Source organism: Protopterus annectens, chromosome 2.part2 (assembly GCF_019279795.1).
Source record: "Protopterus annectens isolate FY-2018-M chromosome 2.part2, PAN1.0, whole genome shotgun sequence".
Taxonomy (NCBI): Eukaryota; Metazoa; Chordata; order Ceratodontiformes; family Protopteridae; genus Protopterus; species Protopterus annectens.
In genome coordinates this window covers 135,789,825-135,805,282 of record NC_056730.1, presented here as the reverse complement: position 1 = coordinate 135,805,282, position 15,458 = coordinate 135,789,825, and positions in this window count along the sequence as shown.

The window sequence follows — 15,458 nt, the reverse complement described above, 5'->3', positions numbered from 1 at the left end:
GATATAAAAGAAATAGATAAATTATGGAAAGATCATACAGGTATGAGAATATTTTATGGAAGGTGGACAAATTGGTGGATAAGTTTTAAAGAACCAAACCAAGCAGAACCTTCACAGCTTAGATCTTATGAAGTTCACTCCTTGAAATATGTTATGCACCTAGTTTACTAATACATTTCAAAGTTTAAAATATGTACTACAAAATTATAAAATAATAGGTAGTCCACAGTTCAGTTAAAAATTGAATATCCTTTATTAAAACACACAAACAAGCAATCCTAGTTGAGTATAATGAAAAGCATTAAAGTCATTCATTAATTTATATATATAATCAGGTTATTTCGAGCAAAGGAGTGATTACAGAGGATGGTTCTGTTAAGATCAATAAAAACACTAAACTCTTTCCCTTAACCAAATTCCCCTTCCTTTTAATACCATAGTGTAAACTAAGACTGTGTTACCTTAGAATTGAAATTAGAACTGAAACTTAAAAGCTAGAGACAAATTAAAATATATAAGAACAGCTTATTAAGGCTAACCTACTAATCCAAACTTTATTAATTAAGAAACCGACTCACTAACAAAATGGCTAAACTACCACTAAACATCTATCAGAATAAATATTAGTAACTTATAAATTGAAACATTTTTAAGATTTAAAGAAAAATATAAAAAGTGCTTTTCAGAATGTCAAGATGAAAAGTGAACAATATAGAAATTAAGATATAAACAATTGAGTCATGAAGTGTTTAAGGAAATAATAAGAGATACGAGAATCTTCTTTGAGAAAGAAAAATAAATATATGGTATAAACCAATAAAAAATTAGAAGACTGTAATTTAAACAAAGATATTCCCCGGGATCCATTAAGCTTCTGTGTAGGAATAGCTTATTCCTGCATGGAAATGACCATTTAAGAACAGCATGGCAGCGCTCCATGCATAGTTATGAAGGCACGCTGCCTCTGCTCCTAAATGGACATGGAGCATAGACAAGTGCAGGGGGTGTGTCTGAGAGCAGAGCTCTCACAATATACATGCCCCTGCACTCAAGAAATGCCGTTCGACAATTACAATGAGAGCAAACGCTCATAGGGGGTTGTAGGGTTGCTAGCTTTTCAAATACCCAAAGTAGGACAGTTTTGGTACAAACATCAGATCTGGCAAGCTGAAACATACCCATGGCCAGTGCAAAGGACAGAACTTCACGTCTTTGCCTAAATAAAAGCTTATTCTTGTAGCATTTTAGTTGCTTATTCTGTTTCTTATAACATTTAGGTGTTTCAGATACAGAATAACTGTTTATGCAACTATTACATAAAATATAGGAAATTATTTTGTCTTAATATGTCAGGACATTTGCCATTTTTACAAGTTTTTTGCAGGATACAACTGCCCAAAAAGGGACTGCCATTGCAAAGTGGGACAGGTGGTAACCCTAGGGGGTTGCCACCTCTTCAAATGCCCAAAGTGGGACTGTTAGTGTACAATCATGACATGTTGCAGGAGAAAATACACCCACAGCCATTGCAAAGGTCGAAGCCCCACATCCCAGGAAAACCCTATGCTGATAGCAAGTGAAACATGCTAGGATGTCTGTCGAATGTGCAGATGCATGCAGAAATCCACAGCAATAAGTGAAACCTGTCCTTCCTAGAAAAAATAACACTAGAATTTTTTTTTATCAAACAGATTAAATTTGACCATAGCTGCACGGGCTTTCCCATTGCTTAGCTACACATACTGTAGCATAAATAGCACAAGAAGGCAAATAAGATGCATTCAGTAGAAGCAATAGTGTAGTGGTCAGAGCGCTCACTTTGCAAGCAGTCATTCCCAGTTCGATTCTCTCTGTAGTCAATTCTGTTTTCCATGTGAAAGCAATTTATGAACATTTTAGTTTGCTGTATAACCTACTAAATAACATATATTTGTGAACTGGAGTACTGCATTAAGTACAGATGTGAGGTGTCATTGTAATAATGTGGTAAAATCCACAGATAAACACAAGTGCCCCATACAGTATACGTACACATGAATCAGGGATACTAAACAAAGTTATAATGTGTAATGAATGATAAACCCATGCCATACAGCAAATAGTGTAAAAAATGCATAAAGTGTCCAAATCTACCACTTTCCGAAGAACCATATTTCATTTCATTCTAAGTGCGAGGGTAAGCAGGAGTAAGCACATTTAAGCAGCAGTAAGTGGGTTTAAGTCTGTTTGCACAGGGGTAAGCAATGTCTACACAGGTTAAGCAATTTTGAGGCTAACTGACTGTGAGAATATTTAACTGGAAGTTAGCATTGCTTACCATTGCGCAAACCCACACAAAAACACTTACAACTGCTTAAAAGTGCCTTAATCACTCTGTATCCAACAGCCCCTGTTCTGCCCAGTAACAAAATAAACAGCCCTTGCAAGTCTTGAACCCAGGGCAGTTAACCAGTAAGCCATCACAGCTGTACATAAAATTGAGGTATACCCAAAAAGATCCTCACTATAGCAAAATTAAAATTTACATGTGAAAGGAATCTATAAACAGTTTTTTTGTTGTATAACCTACTAAATAACATATATATGTGAACTGGAGTACTGCATTAAGTGCAGATGTGAGGTGTCATTGTAATAAAGTGGTGAAATTCCCCGATAAACACAAGTACCCCATACAATGTACGTACACATGAATCACAGATACTAAACAAATGTATAACATGTAATGAATGATAAATCAATGCCAAACAGTAAATAGTGTGAAAATGTAAAAATAAACAATGCTAATCATTGCACACCTCTGCTTACCAGGTGTAAGCAATGTGTAACCCAGCTAAATTGATTTGCCCATCGGTATGCCCCTTTAAGCAATGCCAACATTAGGTAAGCAGGTTTGCACATAGCTTAGCATTTTCAAAACTGTCCAGTCAGGGCATAGTGTAGGAAATCAGCCCTATTCAAACTCCACAGATGGGAATACATGTCATAACTGGTTGCAGCTTCCTCCTGTAGGCACAATGGCTGGTGTCAGGGAAGGATTGTGCTTCCAAGCGCAGCACTGGGGCATTCAGTAGTCCAAGGTCATGGCAGGACTCCTGGTAAAAGACCATGAAGAGAGACTGCTGCAGGGCCAGTACCAGGGTTCTCAATATAAAGCGGAAGCCTAGGACCATCTCGCCCATGACCTCACCAGTGCCACTGGCATCCCTCAAACTGGTGAGTAGGTCAGGCATCACTATGCCGACATGAAATGGAGGAAGAGGGAGCTCTTGGATCAGTGGATCTAAGAAGCTAGGCAGGGTGATGTCCCAGCAGTGTGTAAGTACTCATTCTACTAACTGTTTAATAATTGCCAGCTCATGTATACTATGGATAGGCATGGCTAAATATTCCTCTTATATCTCTCTGACAGCGGCAGCGGAGTGGGCTGTGAATTAGGAAGCCCATGAATGTTGGCCGCAAAGGCTGTGTCACAAGGCAGGTTAGTAATAATCTTGCATGTAATGTTATAAGAAATAAATCTAAAAGTAGTAGAAAGTTAATTGCCAGTATAAAACCTGTATTGTCTATGGGATGTACTGAATAAAAAAGACAATATGGCAGGAAGAGTCTCATATAGGTTGTATGTAAATAAAAAGGTAACAGTCTGGCAATAAATGTCTAACTCCTGGACTGCTTGTGTTTACTTTGGTATCGTATGGTAATGTAGCGTTGCATTCTCTTAATAGTACTGTTGTATTAAGCACTGTTATCCACTCTGTGCTACATAAATAAAATGTGTAGGATAGTCTGTATATGACTGCTGTAATCACAAGGTTATATTGTACAACTGAGGGAGACTTAGAAAACAGTGAAAAGATACACAACAAAATCCAAATAGCGCACTCAACAGAGTTGTAAACTGTTGTATTTTTAGCACACACAGCCATAGTTCGAATCCTGGGAGTGGTAGTAAGCTGTATTGAGAATCATACTCCTCAACTGTACAGATTTTGTCAGAAAGTTCAGATAATTGGATTAAATTTCTGGCCAGTCCCCCTGTCCCTCTAGCAAATCAGTGAGATGATCCCAGAAATTTAGGCAGGAAATAATGACATACAACTGATTGTGAGACATCATAATCGTCAGAAATATATCTATAAGAACAAACCTGTCACTCTAGCAACTCACCAAAATGTTATGAGAGTAATATGCAAAGTATGTCCCATCTCTACCCCCATGTTGTGAAGCTATGACCAGAGTGTGTGCAGTAACAGAGTAAGATGTATGTGCATAATAATAACGTGGAATTAGATAACATGTGTGTCAACAATCAGGTAGTGTTTGAAAGTCCAAAAAACGCTGTTGAAGCAGGCTAAGGTAGGCTCCAGAGTATAAAAATCAAAGCGTCTCCCAACTTGATAAAACCGGTACTGTCTTTATTGCAACACAAGCGCTTTCACTCACAGCTTCTTCAGGTGTACTGAAGAAGCTGTGAGTGAAAGCGCTTGTGTTGCAATAAAGACAGTACCGGTTTTATCAAGTTGGGAGACGCTTTGATTTTTATACTCTGGAGCCTACCTTAGCCTGCCTCAACAGCGGTTTTTGGACTTTCATATACGTTTCTGTTTTCTGTGGCAGTACCTGGTGCTTATTGGGCATTTTTTGTGTTATTCAGGTAGTGTTAACAAACATTCCCACCGCATGTCTGTCAGATAAGAAAACTGTACCTGGAAATAAAAGATTGAAATCCTGGACTGGTACTGTTTAGTCTGGTATTGTATGGCATTATCAGTGTTGCAATTTCTCTGAATAATAATGTATTATTCACCACTGTCACCCACACTGTGCTACATGATAAAACTGTCTAGGAATGCCTGTATAAGAGTATTGTAATTACAAGGTCAGATTGTAAAATCACGGGAGACTTATAGAAAGAAATCAGCAAAGAAGAACACAGCAATATCGAAACAGCACACTCAACTGTGATGTACACGGTTGCATTTTTAGCAGACGCAGCTATGGTTCGAATCCTGGGAGTGGTAGTAAGCTGTATGCAGAATCATAACCCTCAACTATACAGATTTGTTCAGAATATCCAGATAATTGGCCCATATCCAGTGCCTGTTACCTTGTCCCCCTTGCAAATCAGTGTGATGATCTCTGACATTTATGCAGCTTTTAATGATATGTAACTGACTGTCACACCTGCAAATATTCAGAAAATGTATATGAAAACAAACCTGTCATTGTAGCAACTCACCAAAGGTTTATGAGGGCAATTGTCAAAATATGTCCCAGTTCCATCTGCATGTTGTCAAGCCTTGACCAGAGTATGTGCAATAAGAGATTGAGAGGTATGTGCATAACATCAACCTGGAATCTGGGAATAGCATAGAAACAGTCAGGTAGTGTTAAACAATTGCCTCCACAGGTATACCAGGTAAGAGGTGTATACTGCAGGTAAAACACAGTTCATGTATATAGTTTTCTACAAACATACCACTGTCCAAACTAAGGCCATAGGGTAGTGTAATAATACCTGTAAGGTACAGATTACAGCAGTGACTAAGAAAGTAGTGAGAACTACAGGGATATACACATTGTTAATTGATATCTCTCTCACCCCCTACCATATCTGTAACAATAATCTAAATACACAACTCAGTGGGTATGTGTACAATTAAATATACTGTTGTGACATATGTCATATTGTCTGATAACTATTGAAATGTAATCAAATAGTGTAAAAAACACCAAAACTAGTTAAAACTATAAAGTAATAAAAATCCAACCACATAAATAAGACGTAGATTTATTATACACCACCAAAAAGACTAAGCGTTTTTGCTAAATTCATATAGCATCATCAGTCATTTTGGTATCAAATCCAAACTGTTTAAAAAGAAGCAGCATCCAATCACTACTCACTAGTAATTAATTACATCATTTCCTCATAATTTAAACATTTTAACACCATTAACCAACATTTATATATAAAATCATATACATTATAATAATTATAATGGTTTTTAAAAGTTATATAAATATCTTATATGTGTACCTTAAAAATTCACCATAAAAAATCTATTTTAATACATTTGCCCTTTGCTTTAGCAACGGTTTAAGGGAAATGTTGTCATTCAACCCTGGTGAATTTTGGGCATTTAAACGCATCTGCCATCGCATTTCTTTGACTTCTACTTCAGTTTCTATATCCCCTCCCTTTCCATCTATACAAACTCTATCTATAATAAAGAAAATACATTTCTTAAAATTAATACATTTTTTACTGTGAATAAACAAGGCATTAAATTTATTTTCCTTCCTAATTTCTCTTTGATGTTTTTTTTTGCCATAAATCAGGAATAGCAATGGGAGCAAGATGTGCTCCCATTTTTGCAAATTTAGTGCTCATAGAGTGGGAGAACCTTTTTGCATTTCAATCTAAATATAAGAAGGGCATAAGGATTTAGAACAGATTTTTGGACAATATCTTGGTGCTTTGGGATGGAAGGGTTGATGGGATTAGTGAATTCCTTAATTATCTCAACTCAACAATGTCATTCCTAAGGTTTACATACACTTATCATGAGACTGAGAGTAATTATTTGGACATTACTTTGAGTAAGAACAACAATATGTTAAATAGTAAATTATATAGAAAAGAAAATTATTCCAATTCTCTATTACACTTTACTAGTTGTCATCCCCACCACCAGATTAAGAGCACAGTAAAAGACAGATGGTGAGGGCTTCACGACTAGTGAGTGACGATACTAAATTTGGGAAAGAATTGTTCAAACTTATAGGAATGTTTTTAGAAAGGGGATACCCACTAAAACTGTTACTAAAAGTGAGGAAAGAAATCATAAATAAAAGAAACACACATTTTTTACCTATTCTTAGGAATAAAATTGATATAAAAGAATTATTAATCAACTCGGATGAAAGAAAAACAGATGTAATCATTTTAAGTTATAATTTGATGACACCTGGGTTGGTTAGAGTGTTGACAGAAAAGTGGGTTATCTGTCTGGATGGGGAAACAAAATCTTTAGTAGGAGCTAAACTGAGGGTAACATACAAAAGGGGGAAAAATTTAAAAGAATGGTTGGATACAAACGAAAATAGAATGAAAAATATTTCCATGATGGCAAAATGTGGAACCTGTAGATATTGCAGATATATAAACGATGGGCCATATGTGATGATAAGCACCTATGGGGAAGCCATTGCATGCCCATGAAAATGCAATAGCAATACATCAAAGTTAGTGTATGTGGCAACCTGTGTATCATACAAAGTATTTTACATTGGCAAAACAAACCGAAGGATAAGAGATAGAATAGCTGAACATCAAAGAGCAATTAGGAAAGAAAATAAATGTAATGCCTTGTTTATTCACAGTAAAACATTTATTAATTTTAAGAAGTTTATTTTCTTTATTATAGATAGAGTTTGTGTAGATGGACTAGAGGGGATATAGAAAATGAAGTAGAAGTCAAAGAAATGCGACGGCAGATGCGTTTAAATGCCCAAAATTCACCAGGGATGAATGACAACATTTCCCTTAAACCATTGCTAAAGCAAAGGGCAAATGTAATAAAATAGATTTTTTATGGTGAATTTTTAAGGTACACATATAAGATATTTATATAACTTTTAAAAGCCATTATAATTATTATAATGTATATGATTTTATATATAAATGTTGATTAATGGTGTTAAAATGTTTAGATTACGAGGAAATTATGTAATTAATTATTAGTGAGTAGTGATTGGATGCTGCTTCTTTTTAAACAGTACGGATCTGATACCAAAATGACTCTGATGATGCTATATGAATTTAGTGAAAGCGCTTAGTCTTTTTGGTGGTGTATAATAAATCTACATCTTATTTACATGGTTGAATTTTTATTATTTTATATTTTTAAATATTGAAATGTGTTTCTATGCATGTGCCATGTTTGCTGCCATCAGTGTAACCTGCATGCTGTTGTAATGGCCACTGAGGTTCGATATATGCATATGTTCTGTTTGCTATGCAACTGTTCCATATCTGGTGTTTTAGGTTAATGGGAATATCTATGCATGCTGTTATACCTAATCCTGAAATGTGTTGACTATTATGAACCCGCATATGCTTTAAAATTGCAACACCATAGCACATATGGGAAGGCCGGTCCCAGCAGACCCACCTCTCCCACCTCATCTGGCTGTGGCACTGGGCACTAGCAGGTCTGGGGCCAACCCTGGGACCTCCTCATCCACTGGTCCTGCACCACATTCAGGTGGAACTGCCTTCAGCGGATGGGGTTTGCCCCCCTGGGAGCGGGTGTGGACAGGAAACTGTCACCCATCATCAGGTCCGAGATCTGGTGTGTAGCAAGCACTGCAGGGAGTTTGGAGATCAGCTACACCAGCTTGAGGGCCGCATGGCACATTTAGAGGGTAAGCTTGCCCCTCCTACCAAGCCCCCAGCACAGCCACCTTTGGGGCTGTGAAGGTGTAGTGTTGGCTGCCCATGGCTGGGGACCTCAGTCCCACTCTTTCCATTTGGGGGCTCATGGGCTTCCGACTTCCAAACACCCCTCCCCATCAAAGGTGTGTACCCCCCACATGTGTCATATACTGCCCCTGTATGCTGTCTTGTCTGTTATCCTACCCAACCTACCTCCCCAAATATACCTACTATCCTTCCCCAACACCCTACTCTCACCGTAAAAAAAAGAAAAAAAGGGTAATCTGTTCACACCAAAAATCTCGCCCCATACATAGCTGGGCATCTCACACATGTGTCCACTGGACACATGTAATCTAGTCTAATTGGCTTCACAACATATTATTGTTGTCCTCACCCCTCTCTCAGGGGTTTGAGTGTCCAAATCTGCCTCCAAATTCAGTGTATACACACAGCTGTTGCTGTAGAAGAAATGGGCAGCTATGGACCTTCCCTACACCAGTCCTGCACATCTCTAGCTATTTTCCCTACTGTCTTTCCCTCTTTGTGCCCCTTTTTACCACTTTCCTATCACCCATTTTTCTTTTCTTTTAAAGAAATTAGCAAGGGGGTAAGCGGAAGTAAGGACTTTTAAGCAGCAGTAAGTGGGTTTAAGCCTGTTTGCACAGGGTAAGCAATGCCTACACAGGTTAAGCAATTTAGAGGCTAACTGACTGTAAGAATATTTAACTGGAAGTTAGCATTGCTTACCCTCGTGCAACCCCATGCAAACCCATGTAAAACTGCTCGAAACTGCCTTAACCACTCTGTATCTAACATCCCTTGTTCTGCCCAGCAACAAAATAAACAGCCCTTCCAGGTCATGAACCCATGACACTGAACACTACAGTCACAGCAGTTAACCACTAAGCCATCAGAGCTGTGATAACATGTGTTGTTTTTTCCAATATATCTGTCAGTACACATACTGAATAGTATTGCACAACTGCTATGACCTACAATTGTGTAGTACTTGTTAGTGATATTACTGTTGAATCACGTATGTTGTTATATGTAAATATGCACATATCAAATAAATACGGTGTGATACATCTGAGAAGGTATATGCAACAGTCATGTTTACACATAAGGATATATATATATATATATATATATATATATATATATATATATATATACATATATATATATATATATATATATATATATATATAATATATATATATATATATATATACATATACACACATATATATATATGTGTGTGTGTGTGTGTGTGTGTGTGTATGTTTGTATGTATACATATATATATATATATATATATATATATATATATATATATATATATATATATATATATATATATTATCCCCCAGATTCAGCAAGCCCTGCACAGTGTGCAGGAACAGTGCAGGAACTCTAGGAGGCAATATGTCTGCCATGCGATCCAGGAATAAGCTGCAGGGAGGTGCACAAGCACTCCTGTATTATTCCTGCATGGATGCAACTCCTGTTTGCAAATTACCCCATTTGCAGGTGAAAATCATGCAAATGAGGTGAATTTGCAATCCAGGAAGCTGGCAGCCGGCCGTGCAGGACTAGTGCATTCTGCAGAAATGTACCTGGTTAGTAACCAAGTACATTTCTGCAAACTACAAAATGGAGCCATGACAGCTCCAAATAAAGGGTGTATATAATGTGCAAAGCATGCCAATGGCCATATATATGGCCATTGGCATGGAAAAAAATTTAAAAAACACTTTTATTTTTTTTAGCAGATTTCAGCTGTTTAAGTGTAGAGCAGCAGCACACAAATGGGATCGGGCCAAAAACATAAAATATAACCTGAAATAAGCATTCTAAATAAAATTACTATTTTGCCATTATATTCAATGGCAGGTAAAAGACAACATGGCCAGTGAATAGTGGCTGCTAAGGGGGGAGGCTCAGTGTGGGACCTGTAACTATGCATTAGCAGCCAATCCTATGCAAATGAGGGGAATGATACTGAATCCCAGATTTTCCCTCAATGCTAGTCAGCACCCAACCATGTAAGTGCAGGAATAGCTAGGTGCAAGCCTAAGAGTTAGCTAACATCATAGGGGGTGTGTCAGGCATACTTGAAGTGGACTGGAGTCCTGTGGCTCGAGTTTGCCCTTAGCTTGGCAGAGCTAAGCAAGGGTGTGTGCCTGAGGCTGCCTAGCACTTTTTTACATTGCCTAAGTGGATGGGCGTGCCGTGCACCAGGTTTTAAAGGAAAAAAAAAGGAAACCAGGAAATAGCAGCTCTGTGCACATTTGAGCACTGTGTTTGTGTGAAGCACCCCCGGGCTTAAACAGGAAGGCTATGGGAAGGGAAAACAGCAGTAGGAAGGTAATCAAGGTGAACTAGCATAGCTGGCAGGTGAAATGTATCAGAATCAGCCAATTACACAGGCAGCGCTATAGGGTGGACAGGGACCTTCTACAACAAATTGTTGAGCTGTGCAGGCCACGCCTGACACACAGAGCTAACATAGGGGAACCCATCCCAGTGGCTACCAAGGAATGTGTAGGCCTAAGAATACTAGCCACAGGTACCTTCCAAAGGCCAACTGGAGATATAATGGGGATCTCACAGGCATCAGCATCCAGGGTACTCCACCAGTTCCTGGATTCCATGTCAGCACATGCCCGTGAACATGTATATTTCCACAACACCTGTGAGGCATTGACCAGCAATATGCATCTCTTCCATCAAATAGCAGAATACCCTGAGGTAGTGGGTGCTATAGACTGCATGCACATATGCATAAAAGCACCACCTGGTGAGCAGGCTAGGGTCTACATCAACCGCAAGGGCTTCCCCTCCATCAACTGACAGGTCATGTGCGATGCCCAGAGCACTATAATGAATGTGTGTGCTGGCTGCCCTGGAAGCTATCATGATTCCCACATCTGGCATCTGATGCAGCTGTACCAGAGATTTGCCAGTGGGGACATCCCTTACAGTCACCTGTGACTATTTGATGGTTACGCACTAGAGCTGTGGCTGAAGACACCCATCAGAAATGTACACACACCCAAACAAGAACTCCATAATAAGGCACACACACAGACAAGAATTATAATGGAGTATGTGTTAGGGATGCTCAAGTCACGGTTCCAGTGCCTGGACACATCTGGTGGAGCCTTGCAGTTCTCACCAGCTACATGTACTCAAATTGTCATCGTATGTGCCATGCTACACAATATGATCCTGCGGAAACAGCTGCAGCAGGAACAGCATAGGGCAGGGCCACACAGCCCCCCACCATTGCCAAGGCCTGCACAGGCACAGAGTGACTCAGAGGAGGAACAACCTGAGCCTGCCCCAGTAGGCAGAAAGAGGCATGACCAGTATACCCTGGCCTTGGCAAAGAGACAATGCATAGCACTTACACTGACACAGTAGGGACCCAGGGAATGACACCTCTCTCTGACTTGCACATACAGTAAAAGGGATGCCAAACATGACACTTCCTATGCTCAACCATATATAGGGAGTGTACTATATGTATCTGACATAGGCAGCCCTCCAGCACCATCCTCAATACCGGCACAGCCACAAAGTAAGTCACTCTTCTTACCAATTGCCAAATGGAGTAGTATGTGTTGTTACTTGCATCTATGGTATGGATGTGAGCATGCAAGGGAATCAGGTGGCTGAATGGGATGCCAGCAGATAGTAGACACCTATAGTGGCAGCATGAGATCTGTAACAAATACTGATATCACCATAGTAGCCAGTACTACACACGGTGACAAACTCCCCTGCAGGAAATGTGCTGGGCCACATGTGTGTCCATATGACACACACAAGCCAGTCAGGGAGGCTCACATACCAAACAACAGTCTCAGCCAGCAGGACATGTGTAGACAAACACAAACAAAGGCTGTGCTAAGGCCTCTGAATGATGGCTATGGGTAACCTCCCCCCCAGGCCTACACAGATAGACTACATCAGATCAGGCAGTGGGATGTTAGTTCTGAAGGGTAAGAAGTCAGAAACTGATATGTAGGTCAATCAAACCTAAGACATGTAGTACACTGATATGCCTCTAGTCAGCATGATAGGTTAGAATACAGAATGAAATGGAGTACCTGACATACCAGTACAGTCATAGCAAATGTGTACAAGTGTCAGGTGTGCTCCTCCCAATCCTATGTAGAAATGTAGAAACAGTCAGGTGTGCCCCCCCAATCTTATGTGGAAATGTAGTAACAGTCTGGTGTGCCCCCCCCAATCTGATGTAGACACCTAGTAACAGTGAGGTATGCCCTGCAATCCAATGTAGACACACAGTAACAGTCAGGTGTGCCCCCCCAATCCTATGTAGAAATGTAGTAACAGTCTGGTGTGCCCCCCAGTCTGATGTAGACACAGTGTAACAGTCAGGTGTGCCCCCCAATCCTATGTAGAAATGTAGTAACAGTCTGGTGTGTCTCCCCAATCCGATGTAGACACGTAGTAGCAGTCAGGTGTGCCACCATGATCCTATGTAGAAATGTAGTAACAGTCAGGTGTACCCCCATGCCTATGTAGACGTGTAGTAACAGTCAGGTGTGCCCCTCCAATCCTATGTAGAAATGTAGTAACAGTCAGGTGTGCCCCCCCCAATCCAATGGTGACATGCAGTAACAGTCAGGTGTGCCCCTCCAATCCTATGTAGAAATGTAGTAACAGTCTGGTGTGCCCCCCCAATCCAATGTAAACACGTAGTAACAGTCTGGTGTGCCCCCTCAATACAATGTAAACACATAGTAACAGTCAGGTGTACCCCCCCCCCAATCCTATGTAAAAATTTAGTAACATGTATGTGTAAGTATAATACCAGTGGTAAATGTAACAAATCCAATGCGCAATTTGAATGACAATAAAACACTCAATATTTATGGTCAATATTCAGGTGTGAAGAAGTTCTTTGTGAATGAAAGCGCTTACCGGTTGTTTTTTGTTTTAATAAATATCAAGTGTTTTATTGTCATTCGAATTGCGTATTGGATTTATTACATTTACAATTGGAACTATGGAGATTTATTTGGATTTATAATACCAGAGGAGAACAGATTACCTGAGGTGGCCAAGGTAGCAGGCTAGATTGTAGCATTTGTACAATATGCAGGTGTGTGTGTGTAAGGTTGGTGTGTGTTTTATATTGTGTGAGAGTGGTCAGTACGTATGCATGGTGAGGTTTGTCCTGGTGGCCATTGCCAGTACTGCCGATGACAGGGCCAAGTCCTCACAACTGCAGTGCCAAACACAATGCTCCCCAGTATAACACATTCTAGCATTAAGCCATTGTAAATGTATAGCAGTAAAATGTGTCACTATCTGAAAGATTGACATGGCATGACTGTTGGGCCAGATATACAAGCAGTACACAGGGGAAAGTACCCCAGACAGACAGTGTATAATGTATAACCATTAAATGGACACACCCTTGGAATTGTACATACAGGTTTGCAGCACATTATCTGGGCTTGTAGTAGGGAATACCGATGTTGTCTGGCCAAACACTGACAGATAACAAAAGTCATAGGAATAATGTATTGAGAAACAGCTGATGTCTCTGCACAAGCCAGCATAAGTGGAATGCCGCATGCATATCTGTGAGTCAGATGCAAGTAGTGTCCATAGCACACATGTACCCAGCTCACCCAATCACCACCCACAGGTACCTCTCCGGTCTTATCCCTGCTGTTGGGAATGGTTACAATATGACCCCCACCTGTGTATGGCAATAGTGAAAAAATGCAGCATGCAGTGCAGCTGTCCCATGCAGGTGTGTCCTTAGCTGTAAGCAGCACCCTGCCAGCATCCACACCACTTGATCAATACTGACAGAAAGTATTGGCATGAACACCTAGCACACCTACCCTGTCACCCCAGGGAATATACTGTATGGCAGTCTGGGACTGTAGGACTGACAGAATGCAATGGGCTGCTACAGCTGGCCTGCATCACTACCAAATGGCCTACAGTCCTCTGCCAAAGGCCTGCATCTCACCCGTACAGCCAATGTATGTTATGTCATGGACTCCCAAATAACAACATAACACAGTCCACAGAACCCATCCACAGTAACATGTCCACCATGTCCCACTGCATGAACTGTGGACCAACACCAATACACTGCTGTGATGAGGTGATAACTATAGGGAAAGTATCAGAGAATGTTTGCATAATGTATGGAAGAAGATAGAATAATGGGGGGGGGGGTGGGAGCATGGGCAGCGTGGAATGTGTGAAGTCCAAAACACAGCCGTGTGCACATACTATCCCTGGCTGCAAACACAAAAATGGGTGACTACAAAACTGCTCATAAACCACAATAGGGGTAATGTCTTGACTTTTGATCCCTGCCTCTGGATATCCTGTGTAAATCTGTACAGCTGTGAGGTATTGCCACAGCAAGATAGGGTCATACTGCCACGTCGATAGATGTACAAGTATGGGATCCTCTGCCACCACTGTACCATGGTGCTGAACCAGTTACACAGACCCAACAGCAAGTGTCTGCAGCCCCCCCCCCAGAATGGCATTAGTTTTCAGGAATATGTTGGGGTATGACCACAATACTGGACACAGCTGCATTCACCCTGTGTTCCTCAGGACATCACTGTGAGCAAAAATGTCTACCTGACAGTACTTGATGACATAAAACATCACAGTGTATAACAGTACACATGTCTGAATATCTCTGCTAAAACCAGGACCATGTAGCAGAAGCAACACAGACACAATTACTTACAGTACCCACTATCCCTTGCCCAGTTTGACCCCATATTGTCAACTGATCTACAGATATCCTGCAGAAACAGTTTGCTAGCTGTAGGTGTAGAACACAAAAGTCTGCACTGGAGTACAATTTTCCTGGAATGGATCCACACTTTCAATACAGAAAGGCATACTTGGCATGCTCCCACACTTAGAGAAATGAAGGCAATGTCAGACAAAAAAATACTGAAAGGTCATACTGGGCATACTCACGCACTTA